Source organism: Tamandua tetradactyla, chromosome 15 (genome assembly GCF_023851605.1).
Source record: "Tamandua tetradactyla isolate mTamTet1 chromosome 15, mTamTet1.pri, whole genome shotgun sequence".
NCBI classification, from domain to species: Eukaryota; Metazoa; Chordata; class Mammalia; order Pilosa; family Myrmecophagidae; genus Tamandua; species Tamandua tetradactyla.
In genome coordinates this window covers 85,410,826-85,436,952 of record NC_135341.1, presented here as the reverse complement: position 1 = coordinate 85,436,952, position 26,127 = coordinate 85,410,826, and the positions used below count along the sequence as shown (strand labels likewise).

General features: G+C 39.9%; 1 protein-coding gene and 1 non-coding gene across 2 annotated transcripts in view; one reads left to right on the top strand and one right to left on the bottom strand.

Moving 5' to 3' along the window:
- Positions 1-26,127, bottom strand: part of ZBTB38 (zinc finger and BTB domain containing 38) — a 105,218-nt gene that overhangs the window by 71,782 nt on the left and 7,309 nt on the right. The window lies entirely within an intron of this gene.
- LOC143658165 (small nucleolar RNA SNORA31) lies at positions 7,345-7,475 on the top strand. Its single transcript, XR_013163174.1, has one exon. It is a non-coding gene; the product is annotated as a small nucleolar RNA SNORA31 (small nucleolar RNA).

Genomic DNA, 26,127 nt, shown 5'->3' with positions numbered 1-26,127 from the left:
ATATTTGAGTTGTTTCCACCTTTTGGCTATTAATGCTGCTATGAATAGTGTGCAAGCTTTTGCAGGACATATATTTTTCTTTCTGATGGAGTGGGTACCGAGGGGTGGAACTGCTGGGTCTTCTCTATAACCCTTTAGGGCCTGCCAGACTGCTTTTCAGTGTGACAAAAATGTGTAACTTTTGACAACAGGTTATGAGGGTTCCAATTTCTCTACACATTTGCCAATAAATTATTGACTGTCTTTGTGTTTCTGTTTTAGTAGATGTGATGTGTTCTCTCATTGTGATTTGATTTGCGTTTTCCTGATGGCTAATGAGGCTGAGCATCTTTTCATGTGCTTATTAGTCATTTGTATATCTATTCAGATTCTTTTCCATTTTTAAATTGGTTTGCCTTTTAATTTTTGAGTTGTTCTTTATATATTCTGGGCAGAAGTATCTTATCAGATTTATGATTTGCAAATATTTTCTCTCATTCTGTGGGTTGTCCTTCTGCTTTCTTGATGGTGTCCTTTGAAGCAAAACAGTTTTTCACTTTGATGAAGTCCAATTTATTAATCTTCCTTTTATTATTTGTGCTTTTGGTGTCTAATTTCCTAATCTAACACCATTAAGATTTACTATGGTGTTTTCTATTAAGAGTTTCATGCTTTTAATTCTTACCTTGAAGTCTAGGCCTACTTTGAATTCTTTTTTGTGGATGCTGTGAGGTAGGGATCCAAATTTATTCTTTTCATATGCTATCCAGTTGTCCCAGAATCATCTATTGAAAAGACTATTCTTTCCTCCATTGAATTGTTTTGGCCTCTTCGTTAAACATCATTGAACATAAAAGTTAGGATTATTTCTGGAGTCAATTCTATTCTATTGATCGATGTGGCATCTGTCCTATGTATTTTATATTCACTGTCTTGATCATTATTGTTTCAAAGTAAGTTTTGAAATTAAGAAGTGTGAGTTCACTGACTTTGATCGTTTCAGCTATTCTGGTTCCTTTGCATTTCCATACAAATTTTAGTCTCGGCTTGTCAATTTCTGAAAAAAGAAAAAAGCCTGTTGGGATTTTGATAGGGACTGCATTGAACCCTAGATCAATTTGGGTAGTATGTCTTTCCTTTTATTTAGATCTTTAATTTCTTTCAATGATGTTTTGTGGTTTTCAGTGGACAAGTCTTGGATTTCTTTAGCTCAGCTTATTCCTAAGTATTTTACTCTTAACTGATATTATTTACATTGGAAATCATTTTTTCTCATGGACTTCTTAAGAGCTAATGCTTCAGAGACTGAAAGAGAACTTCAAGTCCTGGATCCATTATTTACAAGTTGTATGACCTTACAGATTGCTTAGCCTACCTCACTCTTCTTTTCTTCATCAGAAAAAACAGCAATATTGATAATATCACCTCATGGATTTGTTATGAAGAGGAAATAAAACAATGTATATGGAACCCTACCGAGGCATTGATCCAGGGATTCCAGTCTCAGGGTGGTGTTGCATCCAAGAAATCTAGTTCAGTCACCAAAAGGTAGTTTCAAATTAATTCATATTCAACATTTGTCTTTCTCAAACATCTTACATAACCCACTGGAATATTTGTTAACATCCCCTGTTTTCCTCCTATTCAAGCCTCTCATTTTCTGCATCTGCTGCCTTCACTTCTTTCTCCCAAACTCTGCAAAGCTTTTTCTCCAGCCCTAACCAGTATTTCTCTGTCCTTCTACCCCTATTCAGACCTTCTTCTGGTAGAGCAGGGGAAGAAACTAGACAGGCAAAACCAGAATCCTTTAGTGGGCAGGAAGGAAAGAAAATCTGAATACGCTAACTTTTATGTAAAGTGCTTAGTACAATATATGATATAGTAAAGCCCTGTAAATCTTGGGTTATAAATATTTCTGTTACGGTGGTTATATTATGCTGAGCTGTACTTATGTTAACAGTGTAGAGCTCAGATCATGGCCTCAGAACCCACTCTGCCTCCCTTACTAGAGAAAGGACCTAGGTATGTCCAGCCTGGAGTTCACTACCCAGTGGCACATCCTTGCTCATTTAGGTGAATTTGGGAAATCTGAATTTGGAATGGTTTGTTCATTTTTCTTCTTCCTGAATTGTTTGTATCTCAGATAATCGGTCTCTGGCCAAAAATAAAAAGTTCTTCTTGGAGGTTCCCTGGATAATGTTTGGAGGTGTCCCGTTTCCTCATTTGTCCTGACGCAGGGCCCTGTGCTCCCTGCCCTGCCCCCACAATACCTTCTAGTCCAGTGTTTTAAAACTGTGGGTCAGGATCCATTAGTCAGGACCAGTGTGTTTTTCAAGTGACAGAATAAAAGAAAACAATAGAAAACACCCCGGTATACTATATAAAAAACTTATATTTCAGTTATATGTGTGTGTGTGAACTGAGTCTCTGTGAAGTACATTTCTTACTGTAGTCTGGATTTCTTTTAATGCTGGGAGAAGTTCCTTCACTTTCACTTAAGTGTTGACAAGTCATAAGAGCGTTAAGTCATGCTCTTCTAAATGGCCAGAACATTTTGAAGGGGATCAAAATGTTAAACCCCAGGGATGAAGTTCTGTCAGTGTGGAGGGTCAGGGCACTGAGGCCTTGTCCTGGGATCTGTGCCAAAGGAGGGCATCTGTTCCGTAATCTGCGTGCACCTCCTCCCCAACACCACCCACCAGAGAGCTCCTCGGCCCACCTCTCTCACTTCCCGCTCCCACAATAACTATCATTCCACACCCTGCGATTTCATGGGATTTTCTATTTTTCAAGACTCTATCACATAATCCACCTCATTTGATTCTCACAACTATCCCATGAAATCAGTGGGTCAGATTCAAATCCTTGCCTGATAGTGTCACTCACCATGTGAACCTCGGCCTCCTAGGCTCTATCAATGGCATCGGGGACGTTAGGAAACTTGGCCACGATCACACAGCCTTCCAGTGGCAGGGCCAGGGGGAAACCAGATCTTTCACTTCCCAGTCTGGAAGTACTGCTACCTCTCTTTCCGGAGATGCAAACCTTTTTTTTTTTTGCATTTGCGATAATATCTATCTGATATGTCTTACAAAGCAAAGAACATTTTGCTCTCCTCCATATCTAAAAACACCAGATCTTGATTTTATGGCAAAGAAGGCAAATAGCTCTTCATGCCTTGTGGTTAAAGGTTATCACTGTAAACATCAAAGACTATTTATTGAAGGCCTAGGCTGTGGGAAACAGAAACGAGTCAAGAGCCAGGGAAACTGTTTCCCAAGTGTTATGTTCTTGTCCTTTGTGTAGCAGTGTTCCCTCTAGTGGCTCTGGAGGAAAACAGCTTCTGGCAAACTATTCACAAATTCAGTTTTGCTGGAATCAGTGAATGGTGGTGCTTCATAGGAGCTTAGAGAGCGCCTGGTTCATCATCAAAGTGTCTGCCTTTGATGATGAGACATAGAGGACTAGAGCAGTGGTTCTCAATGGGGGCAATTTTGGTCCCTCCCCAGGGGACATTTGCTATGCCTGGAGACATTTTTGGTTGTCACAGTTCAGGGAGTGCTATTGGCATCAGTGGGAAGAGGCCAGGGATGGTGCTAAACACTACAACACACAGGACAGCCCCCTATCCAGCCCAGAATGTCGAGAGTGCCATGCCATGGTTGAGAAACCCAGCAGTAGAGAAATGATGTGCCCTACACAAGGTCTTGGAACTTATTTGCAACAAAGTCAGAGCTAAGCCTAGATTTCCCACAGCTCAGGCCAAGCGCTCTCTCTTTTTAAAATTATCTTTTAAATTTCATTAGAATTGTTAAAATTTCAAAAAAAATACATGCTCATAATTTAAAAAGCAATGTGTAAGCTACTTAAAAGACTTCTTATTCCATTGCCCCTTCAACTAATCACTGTTAATATCCTGAATAGTTTATTAGGTTGGATTATATTTAAAAGTCAATATTAAACCATTTTTTACTACAAAAAACGGCAATTTCATAGGGCTCAACTGAAGATGTCCTGCCTTCTTCATGCTCATTCAGAAGCAAGCATGTGTACACATATAGAGGATTTTTTTGACTTTGCATTGTTGTACAAAAGTTGAATTCAACAGCACACACTACTCTGCAATTTTTTTTTTTATTTAATAAACTTGTTATCACTTATAGCTCAAAGATATGGATCTCCTGTGTGTTTCCAGTGTGGGATTCCAGCACTGTGAGAGTCAAGGAGCTAAGGTGGCCCATGACAGGGCAGTCAATGGCACTGAATCATGTGGTATGTTAATGCTCTGACACATGTGCTTCGGCTTTTGGGAGAGAGTTTCACTCAGAATTAGAATCTTCTGTAGGCCATGCAATCTAACTAGAAATTAATAACATTGCGTTGTGGTCTTTGTATTTATTATTCCAGATACTTTCTATCTATAGCAAGTAATACTGGTTTTCTATTGACTATAGTAGTGTAAAGCTTCATTTTATGAAAAATTTAGGTAGAAAACTGAGTCAACTAAAAAAAATACTGTTAAATGACATGGATTAAAGTTTGGGAAAAAAGTCATCTAACTCATTCTTGAATCATTCCCTACTGATGGACAAATGGGTATTTTCCAGATATTTCATTTGTTTTGCCATTAGAGCAATGCTGCAGTAAAAATCGTTATACTTTCTTATCCTTGCAGTTCTGTAGAACAGATCTCCAAAGTAGGATTGTTGGGTCAATTTTTTTGTTTTTATTTTATTTTATTTTTGGCATGGGCAGGCTCTGGGAATCAAACCCAGTTCTCTGGCATGGCAGGCAAGAATTCTGTGTTTTTAATTTTAAGATATTTCCAGATGGTTTTCAGAAAAGCTGAAGCAAGTCATAGTCTAGTAGCAATAAATAAAACTGCAAATTTTCCCACATCTTTGCCATCAATGGATGTTATCACTCTTTTTAAACTTAACCAATCTTATCAGTAAGAAAAGTAGCTCACTTTTGCTTTAATTTGCATTTCCCCAACTCTCACTATAGTGATTGAGAGCATAAACTTGGAGCTGGAATGCCTGGATTTGAATGCAACTCTGACACTTAAGGGCTGTTTCGTTGGTCAAGATTTTACAGATACTTTTCATATCTGTCAAATACCCACTATGGTAGTTAGGTTCAGGTGTCAACTTGTCCAGGTGATGGTGCCTAGTTCTGTTGCTGTGGATTTGAATCATTAGCTTGTGAAACTCATCTGTGGCTGATTACATCTGCAGTCTCTAAGGGGAGTGCCTTCCATAATGAGTGATTTTTAATTTAATTAATAGAAAGCTTAAAAAGAGAGCTCAATGCAGCACAGCCGAAGCAACTCAGCATACGTCATCTCACAACTCTTAGCTCAGCTCAGACCTTAGGAGATGCAGAATGGAATCCCCTGGGGAAAGCTGTGGGAACCCAGAAACCTGGAGAGTAGGCCAGCAGAGATCGTCCTGTGCCTTCCTGTGTAAGAGAGAGAACCTCAGATGAAAAGTTAGATGCCTTTCCTATGAAGAACTATGCTTTTAACTAAATAAATCCCCTTTTATTAAAAGCCAATCCATCCCTGGTGAGTTGCATTCTGGCAGCTTTGGCAGACTAGAACACCCACTCACAGAGTTTCTGGGAGGATTTCATGAATTAATATATATAAGCCTCTAAGAAAAGTGTCTTGATTATAGTGAGCACCATGCAAGTGTTAGTATCATAGGTGAGTTGAACAACTTTTCATAAGTTTATTGGCCGTTTATATTTCTCCTCTCTGAACTGCCTCTCCATATCCTCTATATATTTTTCTATTAATTTGTCTTTTTCTTGGTTTGTAGAAGCTCTTTTATATAGGTATAATTAGGCACATATGACATATGTGTTGTAAATACACATATTTTTCCACTTTATCATTGGTCTTTTGGCTTTGTGTACAGTATATGTTATCATGCAACACATTTAAATTAGAAGGTAGCCCAGTACGGTCCTTTGTGGTTTCTGGGCTAGCCATCTTGTCCAAGATCTCTTTTACCAGCAATGTTAAACAAATACACTACTAATTTTAAAAATATACATTTTTATTATTTTATTTGTTTTACTCAACTATTTAAATCTCCACTAGTATGACCTATGGTAGTAAGAACAAAAATCACAAATTAATATTTCAGAAATTATCTTGCAACCTGGAATCTTCCCATCTTGAAAAACACCTTTCATTTAATTCCATTGCTCTATTTCTCCTGTGTTCTATTTTAAAACCTCCTGAGCTTTTCCACCATCCATTCCTTCACTCCGAAAAGTTCTGCAATCTATCTTCTTTTCCATTAATGGAATGTAGCCATTGAAAGTTACCGGCAACCTCCTAATAACCAATCACCTTTTCTTGACCTTCAGCCTTTTTACCATCGCTGTGCCATTTGGTCTTAATGGCCACTCCCATCTTCATGAAAGACTGTCCTTAGGAAGATGTACTATCTGGATATTCTTTGCTCCGTGTAGCAAATATGGTTCTTTGCTTTCCCAAGTGACATGCCTTCTCCTTTCCTCTGTGCTGGCAGAGCACATTTCCCACCCTACAGTCTAATAATGGCAGATACCCACATTCTCAGCCTACCTTGCAGCTTAGGCATAGAAATGTGCCTGTGTTCTGACCCATGGCTCCTCAGGGTAAGTCTGTTGGGTGGGCTACTGGGAAACGGTTTGCTCCCTAAAAGCACGGAGGACTCATGGAGGAAATGGCCCCTTGTCTGTCACTGTAAGCAGCTGATTGAAAACGTGATTCCTTGAGGAACAGCAGCATCTTGCAGCCACAAAGGCAAAGCCAGTGTGTAAGTGCCCGTGCACTGATGTTACAGACAGAGGCTAGAGCCTGGCAGCGTTGATATGCCAAAGGCCAACTCAAGAACCCTCTGCCTCCAGATTTCCTGTTAGTAAGATAATATGCCCTTGTTATTTAAGTCATTTATAGGTATTTTGTTGCTTGTAGCCAAAAGCTCCTTACTGAGCACACATATGACACCATGACAGCTGCTCACTGGCCTCTCAGTGGCTCTTCTTTGGCCTCCCAACACCCTTCTACCATCCTGCATCCAGACCAATCTTTCTAAAGAGTCTCTGTGATTAGAGAATTCTGTTGTTTAAAAGCCTTTAGGAGTGATCTAGGAGGAAAAAAGCACAAATTAGAATGTAAGTCTCCTACCCTCCAGCCTCAAGGTACCATTTTACTTAATCTCACATTACTTCCCTCTAGGATACAATTGGACGGCTCACTAGTATTCCGGAAACAGCATGTGCTTTTCTGCTTCTCTGCCTTTGCTCCTGTGTTCCCTTGGCCTGGAGCAATTTTCTTTACCACTTTGATCTATCAAAATTTAACTTGCCATGCATCTATGTGACAGACCTGAAGGAGTTAAGGTCTCCTTCTAAGGTTTCCACTACACATGCAAGAAAAAAGATCCTTGTGCTTTCTGTCTCTCTGACTGTGGCAGGAGATTGAATGAGGCAATCCAGGAAGTACTAAAAAATGTGGATGGGAATGTAAGTTTTGCAACTCAGAAATAATTTTATATTGTGTACACACACACACACGCACAAACAGGGAACCCTAATATAAATCATGTTAATAATACAATTATAACAATATTCTTTCATCATTTGTAACAATACAAATTTGTACTGTAACCATCATTAGTGGTTACATCATTTGTAACCACTAATACAAGGTGTTAATAATAGGGGTGTATATGGGAACTGTATTTCTTGCATGATTTTTCTATAAACCTACAACTTCTCTACTAAAGAAAAATAACCTTGTACACAGTGAAGAGCCTGTTTTACACCACAAAAAGAATCTTAAAATTTAAATTAAGGGTTGACCATGGTGTCTCAGCAGACAGAGTTCTCATCTGCCATGATGGAGACCCCGGGTTCAATTCCTGGTGCCTGCCCATGCAATCAATCAATCAATCAATAAAAATTTAAATTGCCTTCAAGGATAAGTTAAAATGCTATCCCTAATCTTCCCAAGCAGAAATGCCCCTTCTACCTCTGAATTCAGAGAATTTAATATAGTTCATATGGTACCTTGTTCTCTTTTATAGGCTTATATGTAGACTGTATTTGCTTCATAGGGACTGTAGTTTTTGAACCAAAAGTTGTGTGGTGATTATATGTCAGTAAGAAAGAATATTGCGAATCAGGTCCATTTTAGAAAATGTGGATTATGTGGTTGCCATAATACTGTTCCAAATAGAGCGCATGCTCCGTGTGGGGCATAGGCTTGAGCTAAACATTTTTTTTTCTTGTATAGTTCTCACCATTGTCTCTCAGACAGATGAAAAAAACTTAGCTTCCCTCTCTTTCTCTAGGACTCATGAATAACACAGTTAGGTGGTTTAATGAATGGTTTTACCCCGGTGTTATATGCCTAATAAATAAAAGCTAGATTGCTGATATAAACAATTAGAAGGACTATAATAAAGACAAGAAGAAAATAAAAGAGACTAAAAGACAATATTTTTATCATCTTATGTTGGAAAAGACCTTCTAAGTAAGTCACAAAATCTCAGATGCCATAAAGAAATTCACTGGTTTGTCTATGTAAGAATGCAAATCTTTTGTATGGAATAAGACACCACAAATGAAGCTAAAGGACAAAGGACAGACTTTGAGAAAATATTTTCAAGAGGAATAATAGTTAAAGTGCTAAATGGACAAATAATGAATTTGAAAAAAAAAGGCAAAGAATGTGAACAACCAATTCACAGGAAAAGTACAAATGACAAATAGTATATGGAAGATGCTCAATATTATTAGCATCATGGAAATGGAAAACAATACAACAATGAGGGTCATAAACTTAGCAAATTGGCAAATGTGGAAAAAAAATGAAAGTATTCATAATTGTCAAAGGTATGGTGAAAAGTTCAAATACCTGTGTGGGAATCACATGAAGAAAAACCCTAGACAAATGGATCTAATTCTTTTGACTCAAAGTTTTAAAGTAACAACCATTATGATTTCCAGGGAAGATGGCAGAATAGGGAGCTCCAGGGCTCAGTCTTCCCATCAAAACAACTATTACACAGGAAGGAACTCTCTGACACAAACACTTAGAAACTCCAGAGGCCAGAAGACACCGTACAGCATCCAGGGAAGAGTGGGAGGAAGAGGCTGTAATTTATGGTAAAGAACTATAGATTGCTCTCTCTACGTGGAAGATACCATCACCCATCTCCTACTCGCATGGTAGGGTGCCCAGCCCCTGGCTAGCTGTTGCTAACAGAAAGGGACCTAAAATTCTCCTCCCTAAAAATAGGGGTGTGCTTGATCACTGACTGTGGCTTTTGTTTAGCTGGGTCTTGGCTCTCAGGGCAGCTATTGTTTCATGCTATGCAGGACAAAGGCAACAGCAGCCATTGTTTCAACCCTGTCCTGAACAAAGGGCAGAGGGGGTGGAGATTTAAAGACCCAGGGCTTCCTCAGGACAGGAGTGGGGGAAAGTTAGATGAAAGGCTGCAATTGCTGGGCAGGCCAGGAAAGCTCATCTTTGAGGAGCAGTCGGATAAGATTTTAGCACCCTTCCTGACACACTCTACCTGAAATGTTGGAGCCAGTATGCACCCCCTATGTGGATTCCTGGCCTTCTTTTGGCTGGGAAAGACTGAATTGGATCATGAGTGACCCTCCTCCAAGAATTTTCCCTCCAGGCAAAAGCAGTGTGAGACAATGAAAGGAGTGTAAAAAACTTTAGAGATGAACAGTTTGGGACAAAGGCTTGCCAGCTTCAGATACCAGGGAGAGGGAAGTTTGTCTCCTGGAGAAATAGAGGAGACGACTAAATTCCTGTAAACAGGAGGACTCCAAAACTACTAAGGAGCCAAAGCCCAGGACAAGACAAAAGCACAGTAAGACTGGGAAAACCACAGTCATTACCCTTCCTGATAGAAGGGCTGAAGCTCAAGAAAATCTCTGTCTTATCATTAGCTGATTACAAAACCAGGTAACAGACATCCAAAGTAGTAAATCCCTGAGTTAAAATTTTAAAATATTAAAATGTACAGTGCTCAATAAAAGATTACAAGACAAACAAAGAAACAGGAAATGATGGCCCATCCAGGGGAGGAGGATGAAAATACAAAAAACACCAATGAAGGAGATGAGAATGTGGCCCATATTGAACAAAGCTTTTTAAAAAATGATGTTAAAACACTTAATGAGATAAAGGAAAGCAGAGAGAAAGAACTACAGGATATGAACAATATTAGAGTCTAAGTAAAGAGATAGAAATTTTAAAAAGGAACCAAACAGAATGACAGGAGTTGAAAATCACAATAACTGTAATGAAAGTGCTCAGGAGGGTTTCAAGAGCAGAATGAAGTTAGCATTAGAAAAAATCAGTGAACTTGAAGCAAGGCAATTGAAATGAATCAGGCTGAAGAGCAGAAAGAAAAAAGAAATATTAAAAGCAAAAGATAGCCCTAAGACAGCTATGGGCCACCATCAAGTGCATGAATACATATGTTATAGGGGTCCCAGAAGGAGAAGAAAGAGAGAAATGGGCAGAAGGAATAGTCAAAGAAATAATGACAGAGAACTTCCCAAACTTAGTAAAAGATGTGAATATGCACATCCAAGAAGCTCAGGGAACACCAAACGGGATAAACATGAAGAAAAATACACCCTGTCATATACTGATTACACTATCAAATGCAAAGGACAAGGAGAGAGTTCTGAAAGCTACAAGAAAAAAGCAGCTAATTTTATACAAGGGAGCCCCAATTATATTAAGTGCTGGTTTCTCATCAAAAACCTTAGAGGGAAGAAGGCTGAGCTTTGAAATAAAGTGTTGAAGGAAAACAACTGCCACCCAAGAATTGTATATCCAGCAAGTCTCTTTTTCAAAAATGAGGGAGAGATTAATACATTTTCAGATAAACAAAAGCTGAGAGAGTTCACCACCTCTAGACCTAACCTATAAGCAATGTTAAAAGGAGTTCTTCAGACCGAAAGGAAAGAACATTAGGCAGTGGTTTAAAGTAGCATAAAGAAATAAGGACTGGTGTGGTAAAGGTAACCATTTGGGTAATTATAAATGCCAGTATTATTATAATGTACTGTTTGGTATCCAACTCTACTTCTTATTTCCTAAAAGTACAATATGCAAATGCATCAAAAGTAATGAAAAATATAGATTTTTGGACAGATACAAAAATATAAGTGCTAACAAGTACAAAAATGATGGGGGTATAAAGTGATATAGGAAGTATATATGTGCATATTATTGAAGTTAAGTTGGTTTCAAACATATGTGATTGTTATATATTTAGGATGTTAAATGAAAAATATATCCGTACAAAAGTGAGAAGGCACACGATATGGTACAAAGCAAAAAAGAAAATAAATATTAAAGTAGGCATTAACAGAAGTGAAGGACAAAAACAGTATAAGACTTACAAGGCTAAATTTAAAAAATAGCAGAACAAAGTCCTATATTATCAGTAATGACTTTAAATGTAAATTGACTAAATTCTCCACTCAGAAGGCAGGGATTGGCAAATGGATTTTTAAAAAATTGTATACAGTCTGCAAAAGATTCACATTTAAATCAAAGATAGAAGTTAGTTGACAGGGAAAGGATGGAAAAAAATATGTACCGTTCAAGTATTAACCAAAAGAGAGCTGGGGTGGCTATATTAATATCAGATAAAATAGAGTCAAAAACAGTTATGAAGGACAAAGATGGTCATTATATAATGACAAAGGAAATAATTTAACTGGAAGGTGTAACCATTATAAATATATGTGTACCTAATAGCACAGTCCAAAAAATATATGAAGCAAATATTGGCAGGTCTGGAGGGAGAAATGGATGGTTTCTCCTCCTACTAGTAGGAGTCTTTTACACACCACTTTCAATAATGGATAGAATATCTAGTCAGAAGATCAATAAGGAAATACAAGACTTGAATAATATACTAAACCAACTAGACCTAACAGACATAAATAGAACACTGCACCCAATGAAACCAGAATACACATTCTTCTCTGTTAGCATATGGATCATTCTTCAGGATAGACTATATGTTGGGTCATAAAACAAGTCTTAATGAATTAAAAATATTGAAATCATACAATGTATATTCTCCAACCACAAGAAAATGAAGCGAGAAATCCGTAACGGGGAGAAAGGGAAAATTCACCAATATGTGGAAATTAAACAACATATTCTTAAACAATCAATAAGTTAAAGAGGAAATGAGAAGCTGAAATTAGGAAATATCATGAGGTGAGTGAAAATGAAAATACAACATACCAAAATGTATGGGATGTAGTGAAGGCAGTGCTGAGAGAGTTTTATAGCTCTAGATGCTTATATTTAAAAAGAAGAAAGTCTTCAAATCAGAGACCTAAACTCAAAACTGGAAGAACTAGAAAGAGAAGAGCAAACTAAATTAAAAGCAAACAAGAAGAAGGAAAAAAAAAACAAACAAAGATTTCAGTGGTGATGAATGAAATGGAAAACAAATAAACAAACAAAATAATAGAATCAACAAATCCAAAAGTTGGTTCTTGGAAAAGATCAACAAAATGGACAAACCTTTAGTTAGACTGACAAAGAAAATAAGAGGAAGGACACAAATAATGAAAATAAGAAATGAAAAAGTGGATATTATTACCAACCTTGCTGAAATAAAAATATATAAACAGCTATATGCCAATAAATTAGATAACCTAGATGAAATGGACAAATTCTTAAACACACAAACTACTTACACTGACTCAAGAAGAAATAGATATTAACAAACCAATTACTAGTAAAGAAGTTGAATCAATAATCAAAAACCTCCCAACAAAGAAGAGTCCAGGACCAGAGGGTTTCATAGGAGAATTCTACCAAACACTCCAAAAAGACAACTCCCCATTCTGCTCAAACTACCAAAAATTTGAAGAGGCGGGAACACTCCCTAATTCATTCCAAGGTCAACATCACCCTCGTGCCAAAGCCGGATAAAGATACCACAAGGAAAGAAAATTATATACCAATATCTCTTATGAATATAGATGCAAAAAATCCTCAACAAAATATTAGCAAACTGAATCCAACAGCTTTTAAAAAGAAGTACACACCATGGTCAAGTGGGACCTTATCAACAAAATGGACAACAAAATGGACAAACCTTTAGTTAGACTGACAAAGAAAATAAGAGGAAGGACACAAATGTGCATTTTTTTGTAAATGCACATCTCTAATAAAGAAAAAAAAAGTAACATCCACTGCATGAAAAAGCAATGGATCAGGCTGTTTGGGAGACACAGAGAAGTAAAAAATTGGGGCCCTTCCAGGAGAAAGGCAACCTCCTGAGAGATAAAGTGATGGATCTTGAAGTACACAATTGGGCTAGGTTGGCCATGAGCAAGCTAGGACATTGGGAACTCAGAGACCCATAGGATTGGACAATCCCTGGAGGAAGGGTTCTAGCAGGAAACCATCCCCCATCCAATTTCATGATTGTAGCTAGCTGGAAGTGAGGGGTGGAGAGGAAAGAGAATGCTCCAGGGAAAGGAAGCTACATGGACAGGGGACAGAGGTCAGAATGGTCACCACCTAGTTAAGAGGCAGTGTGTGTCCGCTCGTTGTTATGGGGAATACATGGACTTAGACCTGAAGGGTGGGACCAGCTTGTGGAGGGTTTTCAGTGCAGGGCAGGGGAATTCAGACATGACACCGTTGGGTTTCCAACACAGGAATTACATGATGAGAGAAGAGTTTAAGGAGCATTAGCAAGCAGCTCTCCTGGGAGATAACCAAGTGTTAGGGGTTCTGTGGGTTAGTAATGATTTCTATGAAATAATGCTTAAAAATACTGACTTCAAGATGCAAGCATTGTGTGTGTTGTGCATAAAACTTCTAAAGAGGTTTATAATTTAATACCTTTTCAACTACTATCACTATGACTCCTTGGCGGGGACCCAGCTATTTGGCTAGGGGACTCTTAAATGCCACATCAGAGGTGTTATCTTTGGTTCATTACATTTCATAGAGAGGAAAACAAGTTGGGTTTTTCTGGAGGCAGAAAGGCCTATCTGGCTGCCACATGGAGTGAGAGGTCAGTTGCTCCTGTGTGGTAGTTTAGCAGTCGCTGTGTTTCAGCCCCATCACTCAACTGATGTTTCTGAATTGCCTGTTCTCCCAAATTCTGCATTGCAAAAAATTTTCTTCTGGTCTCTACCTATTCCATCCCACCTTGCGTAGTTGAGGTTTGGTTTCCTCTGTGCTCTTTCTTCTGCCTCCTCATCTACTGTTTACCTTTGCTCATCTACCAAGAGTCCCTCCACCATCACTGGGTGTCCATCACTTTTGAAATGCCTTTGCTATCATTTTAGTGGGGTCTTGGTTAGGATAAAATCAAGCATGCTTAATCTGCCATCTTTATTCAGATGCTTTTGCACCCTCTTGACAGGTACAGTAGCAGGCTCCATGTCTGAAATTCTAGCTCTTATGTGTGCCTTAATTTTACACTTGCAGGGTCCTTTAAACTTGAACAAAATGAGGGAGGGAGGGAAGAAAGGAATTATTACCCTAAGTGACTTACTCTTAGTTGACGGCTCTTAGAAGATAGTTTACAAATGTATTTCCTTACTAGAATGATACAGTTGATGGGAATTTGCAGTTGGCAGGTGAGATGATTTGGGGCAAAGGTTCAGGAAAGATATTGTAAATAATGATAAAAATAAATCACTGAAAGAGACAGATGTAAATTACTTCCAAGTTCCAAAAGTTATTATGAGCATTGTACTGTAACTACTCCCAGATCATTCTTCCACAACACTATTGCTGGAAGTCAGGATGTATATTAGCTCAGGAATGAATTTGAGCTATTTTAGCTGTAGTTCTATAATGAACAACAATCATTTATTGACTTGTGATTCACAATTTCCATTATCATATGAACATATAGGGTAAAATGGGATTACTGCTTTGAAGCTCAGGACAGTAAAATTCACAAGCATTTAAAAAAATTTTTATTGAAACATAATAACTTCAATAGATTAAGAAATTACCTTTCAAATAAATAATTACAAATAATAATAGATTGGTAGCCACAACCCTAATTAAGGAATCTGCTGATAGTTAATCTATGTTAAAGGGAAATATGTTTAACCTTGACATGTCTATCAGTCAGGGCCTCACCAAGTGTTTTATAACAGAAGGAATTTAATATAGGGTACTGGAATTTAATACACGTGAGGAGAATCTGAGTAGCTTAGATTAGCAATGGCGAGAAGCCCTCCCAATCCTGGGCTGAGGTACAAACAGATGGTGGCATCAAAGCCCTGGGGATGGCGTCAAGGATGGAAGCGGGGACCATGGTGGGTCTTTCTGGCACAGACTAGAGCCATGCTACTATCAGAGACGCCATCCAAGGCAGAGAGGTTTGGGGAGAAACACCCAGGCTTTTTCTTCCTCCTGCCCTCCACTGCCTCTCACTGGGTGAGCCCAGATGGAATCCAGGCAACCTGTCTGTTTCAGAGCAGAACAAGGGAATAATAAAGAATGGATCTGAAAGCAAATAGGCCCAGGACCTGTATAGCATACATGTTGTATTATACACAGCATGGGCATCCCTTAGGTTGAACATGTGCTGTGCCTGTTAGTATTTGTGTATAGCTCAGCAGCCCTCTGTGTACTGAGAATGGATTAGAAGATGAAAAATGCTTTTATTTCTTCCCTAGGAATGATACAGGGCTTCCTACCACAGCAGCTGTGATAGGCAGAATAACACCCCACCCCTCCACCAAATCCAGGTGTTCACGCCCTAATCCTGAGAGCCGGCCTATGCTACCTTACACAGCAAAAGGGACTTTGCAGAAGTGATTAAGTTTAAGGACCCTGATGAGGAGATTATCCTGGATTATCATGGTAGGCCCAACCTAATCACAAAGGCCCTTAAAAGCAGAGGAACTTTCCAGCCTGTAGTCAGTGGGAGAGAAAGATGGACAGAAAGAAAAAGGGTTAAAGAGATACATGTGGCTGGTTTTGAATATGGAGGAAGGGGCTGTGGGCCAAGGAATATGGGAAGCCTCTAGAAGCTGTGATCGGCAGAGATGCTCGAAGGAGCACAGCCCAACAGATATCTTCATTTTTGGCCTGGCGAGCTCCAAGTTTGACGTCTGATCTCCAGAACTCTAAGAGAATTTGTGTTGTTTTAAGCCACCAAATTTGTAGCAAATTTATTAAAAGCATCCTTAGGAAACTAATACAGCAGTCAACTAAAATGTAGTCAAGGCTGGCCATATCTACTCCTGTCTACTGTTACTACAATAAAAAGTACACATGGCTTTCTAAGGTAAATAGGAGACATGGAATACATTTTGTTCTTTAGAGTCACTGTTTAGAGCCATATTCCCCAGAATTCCCAGGATCCATGTTTTCTTGGTTCTGTTTGCTCAGACATTCTTCCCTACCTCCTAGCTCACCCCATGCCTGAAAGAAGTCCAGCCTGTATTCTAACCAGCTACAGGCTTAGGCTTCATGCTATCTACCTAATCTTCTACAGCTGGCCCTTGTTTCTATCCCTTAATGCCCCTCACTGCACTGCTTTCATGACTTAACACCATGCCCAAAACTCCCCAAATGATGCCACTTTTGTGTTCCCTTAGATGGAAACTCCCTGGGAGTCTGTGGCGGATCACAAAATTAAACAGGAGTTTGGCCCCACTCCTGGGATCTTTGTTACTGTGAACTGCCCAAATTCTCCCTGAGTGGGGAAGAATTATTACTTTTATTCCAGATGTTCCCCTCTTGCTGCCGGCTTACTTTCCTGTATTAAATTTCCTCCAACCTAGCAAGCTCCATGACTGGGGTCCTCTCCTGGTAACAGTGTTCAAACAGTGGTCAAGTGCCATTCCCAAAACATAAGAAGCCAATGGGAAATATCTTGCAGTTTTGTTTCCGATGTTATATTCACTGCCATAACTATATGTAATTGCACACAGCTCCATATATTAACTTTTGCAGATTTGTTCACTCATTGTCAGTCAACTTTCTCCAAACCAAACAATTTCCTTCCACTCCCAGCTTAAAAGAACAGTTTCCTCCTCTTCCTGAGCCTAACCCCTTTGCCTGAGCACTCGTTCACATTCTTTCTTCTCTTGTTCCCTGAATCAGTGTTTCTTTCAACACCTCCAGTCTTTAGCTTCTCAATGTCTTCTTTCCCTCTGCCCGTTTCATTTGACTGTGTTGCCTTCTCTAGCTAATATCCTATTTCCTTCCTTCCTTTCAAAGCAAAACTTTATGAGACTTCTGCACTCCTGCGCCTCACCTCAAATCTTCCACAATCTGAGTGTCCCGTCCAATTCTCAGCCACAGCTGTTTATCAAGGGTCACTAAGATTCTATTCATTACCAAATCCTGTGGCCTCTTTTCAGGCTTTGTGTGCTTATTTGGTTACTTTAGAATTTCTGTAATTTTCAAATAGAAAAGTGGGGAGACTAGTGTAATGAACACATATACCCCTTATTTAGATTTAACATTGCCAAGACTTTGCAAAAATCCTTTCTTCCATTTAATTTTGCTGAAATGCTATAAAATAAATTACAGACATTGACATGTCACCCTACAATATTTAAGCATGTTTTTTTTTTAACAAAAATAAGGACATTTTCCTACACACCTATATTATAGCCATACAAAATTAACAATAATTTTGTCATATCATCTGCTATTTGTTCCACATTCCAATTACTTCAATTGATCTAGAAAATGCCTTTCAGCTGGTGTGTTCAGACCAGGATGCAATCATGGACCTCATTGTGTTTGACGGTTATCTCTGCTTGGTTTTTATCGATGACCTCACTGTATCATTTGTCTCCTTAAAAGAAAGACCTTTTCAAAGGGCCTTCTTGAGAGTCCTCTCTTGATTTTCACTATATCAACCCTCTCTCGCTTTTTATCCTGACCATCTGTTTCCTTTACAGACTCTTCTTTTGCTATTTGTCTTTTCAGTATTGTTGCTTCACAGGTTTCTGTCCATGGCTGCATTGTCACCTTAAATTTGCTTCTCAGGCAATTCCATAGACTATTCCATTGTATGGCTATTCCACCTTTATTTACCCATTCATTAGTTTTTGGCCATTTGTGTTCTTTTTACTTTTGGCTAATACTACTACTATGAATATTTGTGTTCAAGTTTTTATGTGGACATCTGTTTCTGATTCTCTTCGCTATATTCCCAGGAGTAGAACTGCAGGATCATGAGGTTACTCTATAATTAATGCTTGGGGGAACTTCCAATATGTTTTGCAAAGTGGCTGCATCATTTTATAATCCCACCAGCAACACATGAGTGTTCCAATTTCTCCACATGCTCCCCAACACTTGTTTTCTGTCCTTTTTATTATAGCTATCCTACTGGGTGTGAAGCTATATCTCATTGTGGTTTTCACCCTCATTTCTCTGATGGATAATGATGTTAAATGTCTTTTTATATGCTTACTGCCCATTTGCATATCTTTGGTGAAATATCCATTCAGATGCTTTGCCCATTTTTTAATTGGGTTACATGTCTTTTTATTTTTGAGTTGTAAGAATTCTTTATATATCCTAGATACAAGTCCCTTATCAGATGTATGGTTCTCAAATATTTTTTTCCTTTTCTGTGAGTTTGTTAGGATATGTTTTAATCATCTCTACCACAGTAGGCACATGGTAAATATTTATTGAATTCAATTGGATTGATTCCTCATAAGTCTTTAGGTAAAGTCTTTAATCATCTTTTTTATTCTCCATTCAACTCCAACTTTCTGTCTTAGAGTATAAGAAAAATATAAATACTGTGCAACTCATGGTCCCCTTAACCTACTTTGTTTATTCACAGTACTTAATGTTCCTTATATTAAAGAGTGTATTTGCTTGTTTACTTCTTTTTTTTTTCTTGCTTGTTTATTTCTTAACCATCTTTCTCACTTGAATATAAGCTCTGTGGGGGCAGAAATCCCATCTGCCTTGTTTATTGCTGTATTCCTAGTGCTGGGTATATTTCCAGCACATAGTAGGTACTCAATAAATGTTGTTGAGCAAATACATAAGTTGATGACATTAATTTATCATCTGAGAGCAAGCTCTGGTTTTTTGTGATCTGGTCCTGCCACTTACTAACTGAAAAACTTTTGGGCAAATCATTTTACCTCTCTAGTTCTCAGTTTTCGCATCTATATAACATTGAGCTTATGATACCTACTGTAAAGGGCTGTTGTGAAGACTAGAGAAAAGGAATGAAAGTAGTTGGTGCTAGGTGCTCAACTCAAAGACCTATAATTATCCATAAAAGTAAACATCCTTCTTCATGCATCATTTGGTTGAGAGACAAAAGGGATTGTCAAATTTGCTCTCCTAGAACCAGAACATATTGACTGAAAATGTCACACTAGAGTTAAAGAAGGAAGTGAGTCAGTTTCAGTGCAATAACCTCAGAGGGCTTCACTTCTAAACCAGCCAGCATATCCCGGCTTGGAGATACTGCTTTCAAACTCAAGTTAAGGCACCGCTTTGTTTGGTGGCCAGCAGCAGGGTTGGAGGGAATGACTCAAAATGACCTCAGCTTTTGTCTAATCCAGTCCTGTGACCAGACCACAAACGACGCCTCCTGTAAGGTCATAATTTCCTTTGGCACTCTCTGTAAGGGGTCCATCAAGATGGCCAAATACTGTTCAGCAGTTAACAAAGGATGAGGTATTGCTATGTGTTCTGACATTGAAAGATCTCCGAAACATATTGTAGAGTAAATAACTCAAGTTGCAGATGAAATATAAAGAACAAACACAGCAACAAAACTCAGTTACCCTCATATTCTAAATATGTATGTAAACATATTAGAAAAAGGTCTGGAAGGCCAGAAACCACATCAGTTATGTGGGCTTCCTCAGAAAAGTGTGTGTGTGGGTGGGTGGGTGGGGTGACTAAAAGTGGAAGTAGAGGTCAAAGGTTAAATAATTAACATTATTTAAAATTTTGTTTTACAAGACTGTGTATCACCTATTTAATTACAAGTTAATTTTTAAAACTGCTTGTGGTAGGCTGAAAAATGGTCCCCAAAATATATATTCACTTCCTAATCCCCATAATCTATGACTATTACTTTATATGGCAGAAGATGTGGTTAAAGATGCCAAGAGGAGGAGCTTATCCTGTATTATCTGTGTGGACCTTAGATGCCACCACATATATCCTTAAAATAAAGATGCTGAGGGAGTTTTGAAGAAGAGGAGGAGCCCACGAGACCTTGGAGGCATTGATTGGAGTGATGAAACCATAAGCCAAGAAGTATTTGCAGCTACCAGAACCTAGAGGAGGCAAGGAACATATTCTTTCTTAGAGTCTTGGGAAGAAGTGTAGCCCTGGTAATATCTTGAGGTGACTTCTAACCTCCAAAACTATAAAAGAGTAAATTTCTGCTGTTCTAGGCCACATGGTTTGTGGTAATTTGCACAGCAGCTGTAGGACACTAAGGCACTACCCAAACTAGATGATGCTAAAACACTATATTTAAGGTAAAATGAAGCAGTTTAGTTCCCTATAACTAGTGGTTCTCAAATAGAACAGTATCATCTCTACTGGGTGTTTGGAAATGCCTGGGGGCATTTTTATTTGGTTGTCACAAGGACACTAGGTCCAGGCATTTAGTTCTCCAGCTATGTGTAATGTCTTAGTATATGGGAAAGTCCTACACTACAGACTAATGTCCCATTTCCAATGCCAATATTGGGCCTGATAAGAAACATGGCGTAAAAGCTGGGGTTTGTTTGTACTTCTAAATTTATTTATGACTCATGATTAAGAATTGTTTTTCTGTTTTGATTGTCTGACCCACATTTCATCTGGATATATGAAATTGTAAACTTTAGAACTGATAGTTAAGAGAAGTAAATTGAAAATAATTCCAGTTGCTCATCAGGCCAGGAAGGCCTGAAAAAAAAGACCCAGGTTTTAACAGAGTTACTGGCTTGGGTTTGAGTTTGGCCATCTAGACTACGTGAATATTTCCAAGAATAAGGGTTTTCCAGGCACCAGCCATTATTCACAGTGACCTGAGGCTTTAAGACACATGCCCCATTTTCCAGCAGTCAGACAAGGGCTGAATTCTTCGAGAGAAAGTTGGGAGTATTCCTTCTCCTGTGGTTCGTGGTTTCCAAACAGGACAGTCTATGTTCAGAATTCCAGTCTTTGGGAAGCAATTCCCAGCTCCCAGGAGCAGGATACTGAAAGGTGATGATAGGCAAAACAGAAAGAATGCAGCATTTTCCCCTTTCACTTTCATACTCTCTGCTACTATTTTGGTTCACACATTCAACAAATATTTACTGAGCATCCAGCATTGTGCAAGGTGCTGGGATGTAGCAGAGAATGAGACAGATGAGTTTGTAATCCAGTGGGAAAAGACATAAGTAAACAGATAAATACATAACTAAAATCTTAAATAGCAATAATTGTTTTGATGAAGCAGCATGGGGTAATGTGATTGACAAGAGACTGGAGGCAGGATCAACATATGATAGAGAGGCAAAGACCTCTCTGGGAAAGTAACCTGAGGTGAGCCGGGTCCTCTGAAGTGGATGACAATTATGCTGGCAGAGGCCACCGCTGTGGTGGAAAACCTTTGCCTGTTGGAGCTGTTCCTGTCTTTTCTGCTGAGACATGGGTTATACTGTTCGCAAAGCAGCTGCGCTCCTGACCTTGGGAGTTAACTGTGATCCTGTGCAGGGAAAATCATCAAAAGTAATAACAACACTGAAGCTTATTTGTTTTTCAGCTTTCTCAGCCCAGGCCTTCAGTTGCATCTCAGCCTCGTTTTTCACCTGCATCTGTGGAAGTCAATTTCACTGGTTCCAGATGGAGGTATTGGAGTTTATTGGCAGATAACACTGGCATAAAAATTTTGAAATTATTGTTACTTAAAAATACTTTTATGGCATTTACTTTGTGTTAGGCACTGTTCTAGATACTTTACAGATATTAAGTCATTTGGTCCTCACAGCAAACCTATGTAACATGAGCTGAGGACTACTGGAATAGTTCACAAACCTGAGCTTGTTTCTCCAATCAAGGCCCTCGAGAAAGCACCCTTGCCAGTGATACGCAGAGTGGTCCTGGACCTGGCACTTCGGCACTGGGGAGGGGAACTTTGTGGTGGTAATGGCAATGACAGAAATGCTCTGACTTCAGAGCTAAGAAGTCAGAATCTATACTCCCCAGGTGATTCTTCTGAATGGTCAAGTTTGAGGACCGGTGATAGAGTGCATTATCTCATTTCTAGGGAGAGTGCTCAAATTGTTCCAACAGGCGAACTGAAAGATTAGCTTTCCATATTCGCTAGTTTTCAAAACCAGATTAACTGTTCTATTTTTATGCATCCTTTTCTCTCTTTAGTTAAGGTTCACTTCTGAGGTAGGGGAACCAAGCACAGCAGAGATAGAATCAACCAGTTAACTGAGGAACATTTAAGCAGGATGAAGAATATGCAAATGACTGGGATCTGACGTAGTGGGAGGGGGGAGGTTGAAGGGAGAGGCTGCAAACTGCAAGAAGTTTTCCCTGCCTTTTAAAGAGCACCGTAACCCTGTGTGAAGAAAAGATATCTACGTGCAAATGGGGGAGACAGATATAAGTATGGTCGTTTTATAGTAATGTTTCATTCCACATGCAATTAAGTCAATTTAACCCTATGTGTCTTTGGCATAAAGAAAAAAAGAATGATTTAATGTTGTGGCGCATCACTCCCCAAATTCCAGTGAGGAGCTGCCCCAGAAAGAAGCTGCATTTCCCTGGGATACTTGGTCCCCTTGGGCCTCCCTACGGGGTGGATCTCTCTATTCTAGCTGAAAATGGATCTGTCGTTTAAAGATTTTCCAAAAAAGATGCCTGGTGAATGCAAGCCAACCACATTACCCAATTTTCAGCTAAAAAACCTGGTCATGATGAACTCCCTGAGGGATGTAACTGCCCCAAATTCTATGGGAGATTTAAAGGATTCTCAAGAGATATTTTGATTATATGTACTTGCCACCTTGGCCGCATATTTTCTTACTTGCCCTGTTGCCAAGGCTGAGAAACTGGCCAACCAGCTTCCATCCTACACTGCAAAGTCCATAGTGGGGTGGGGGGGTGGGAATGAGATTGCAGCCCGAAAAGGAAGCAAGAGCCTTTGAATCACTGATGGAATTTGATGGTAAAATATCCATGGCAATGTTATTGTGCCTGCACAGGACATGTACATACTCAAAACCTTGCAGATGACAGCGTGTCTCCATGTCCATGTGGATGCCAGACAAAAGGTTGCTGCTGTCAGGCACTCCCTGCCCACACCTTCCTTGTATAGACAGCTGGGCTCCCAGCCCTCCAAGTCAGCTTGCCCCACTGATGTTTCATAATCCTGTGGCAACCCATTCTCTCTCCTGATTAAGTGAGGAGTGAATAACTTGGCATGGACTGTGCCCAGTCAACCACAGGGTCTCCTTCTTACAAATCTGATGTGAGGGGCAAGCCTTCTTCATCCAGATGGCAACAGGCTCTGGAGCTGTGATGTCCTATGGAACCTGGGCTGGTGGCCACATTGAACACAGAGCGGGAGCTGGTAGGCAGAGTTAGGCAGAGAGAAGCAGGGATGAGGGAGGCTAGAGGTGAGCCAGCAACCATAACAGCAGCTTTCCTGTGCCCTTAAGGTTTCCTGGGCCTGGCTGCACATGGCTCGCTATCCTAGGTCTCCTTTACATAGGTAAAGAACTTTGTATTGTTGGAGTAGGATTCTGTCTCTTCCATCCAAACCAACCTTTGTTGGAACAAACAGTAGAAGCCAGGCTGTGCACTGTCCTGAGGACTCCTCAAAGGCCTGCAAGGCCCCTAAAAGGAGACAGGTCTTCCAACCACTTGCAGACCTCACTATGGAGCTTCAATCACTGGTGACCCAAAATGCAAGCTTCTAGAATTTGGATGGTCTTGGCAAGTCCATTTGGCTAGGAAATTCCTTTCTACAGGAAAGACAGACAAGGTTTCAGGTGCTGCCTAACATGTCCACTCTTTGTGCCAAATCCTTTTTGCTACGTGCTGGTTTTTCTATGTGCTGTGCTACAGGCCTGCTTTTCAACAGTGGAAATGAACTTCCTCCACTGTTTATTACTTTAGGCACAGAAATAATAACACTGGTGTCCAATGATTTTCAAATTTTCAATTATGATTTTTTTTAATGAATGCTACTTGAAACCTCAATACAGAAGTGATATAAACTGGGACAATCTCTGGGTTTCTTCTTAGTGTACCCCCTTCCCCCACACCCACCTGCAGGCTTCTCTGTAGAACCTGAGGGCTCCAAAACAAACATTCAGTGCGGCAGAGCGTTTCATCATTATCAGGAGCAGATATCATGGAACACCATTACATAGACTAGGCTGTCCCAGCAATAAAGTGTCAGACAGGGTCCCTACCATGAGGAGAGGCTGAGCAGATAAGAAGCAAACAACAATCAGCCAGAGCCTATGCCAAGCAGAAAGGGTTCTAAGTACAGGTTGGACTATGGGGCTCAAAGGTGCGCATACTGGCCACAGGCTAGAGCAGTAAGGGAGGGCTCCCTGGAGGACACAGCACTTAAGCAGGACTTCAGTAGACCTACACTGAAATGGAACAAATCTGAGGGGTGGGAATGGTGGGGTGCATCCAGGCAAAAGGAGTAGTGGAAGTAAGGGTTCTGCCTGTGGTGTATTCAGGGAATGACTAGCTGATGAATTTGGTTGGAATAGTGGGATATCCTGAATGAAGGAGGGGGAGAGGCCAGATTTTGAATGACAGACTAAAAAAATTCAACTGTTAGGAAACCATCAAAAGCCCTGAATGGTTCAACTTAGGGGAAAAACCCATTAGGAGGAAAAGGAAAACAAAATAAAAGCCAAAATGAGATGTCAAACTGTTAAGATGCAATGTTTGACATGGGACTGCAGGAAAGGTGAAGAGTCAGCCAAGGGAAAGGTTGATAACACATTTCCTTGTTGCTGAGCCTTTCTTCTAAAGGCCACAAGTCTATGAGACTGGTGAAGGCCAGAGGTCTTAGCTTCCATTTATTCAGGAACATCAAGAAGCACGGTGACTCATTTGAATTCGCCCAGCCAAGAGGCCTCCCGGGGGTCCTGACTCACAGGCCTTCCCAGAAGAATCTTCTCTCATCAAACACATTATCAGCTCCATAAGAGCAATTGTTCAGCAGCTCCATAAGAGCAATCTCCCAGTCTCCCAATTAAGTCGGTGCTTCTCAAACTTTTCTTCTTCTGCCCAAATGCATGAAAGGGAAACATCTGACCTCTTCTCCAGCCTCAGCCTCTGCTTAGTATGGCAACCTTAAGCCCAGGGAATCCAGAGAACTGCTAAATATCATCAAAATGAAAACCCACATGCTGTCATTCAAGACAAGGAATGAGTATCATCATTGCTGAAACGGGTCCTGAAAAGGTCAGGCCTGCTCTGAAGGAAGGATACTGATGCAGCAAACTTCCATGGGGAAGATGTTAAAAGACATTCCTACACCTGATACGGTTTGATGGTGACATATCTGTGCTGGCCCCTGCTCTCTTCCTGTCTCCTCATAAGGCTGAGTTTTTTTAATGGTTGCCTGGAGTGAAATGGTTTTACATGTGGGCACCTACTCAAAGCATTTGTCCAACTGCAGCGGCTGAGGCATAAGCTATCTTGCTCCACAAAACACATGCTCACCTCTGTCGCCATTGAAATACGCGTACCACCATAAAAGCAAGTTAGACAGAAAATTGGAGTAGGAGATTTTATAAGTGTAATTTCAAAGAGTTCTGGCTACTAATAAAAAATATTTTAGCTGACAGAGAACTCTTCATATATCCTCTCTCTTGATTTTCATAAGAATCCAGAGTATGGGGAAGCCATGTTATGGAGAGGAAATAGAGGCATTAAGAGTCTGCATGTCCTGCACAAGGTCCCTGGACAAAAGGGTGCGGAGCCGCCTCTCCTCCAGCCCTCCCCTTCCTTGTTCACTCCTAATTCCGGGCCAATGAGAGTGGCCTTACCAAAAAGGGAGCAAGGGCAGCCACTGGCCACACCCCACCGGGGAGGAAGACTTTGTTGGGCTGATTTTCCCAGCACCTCCCTTA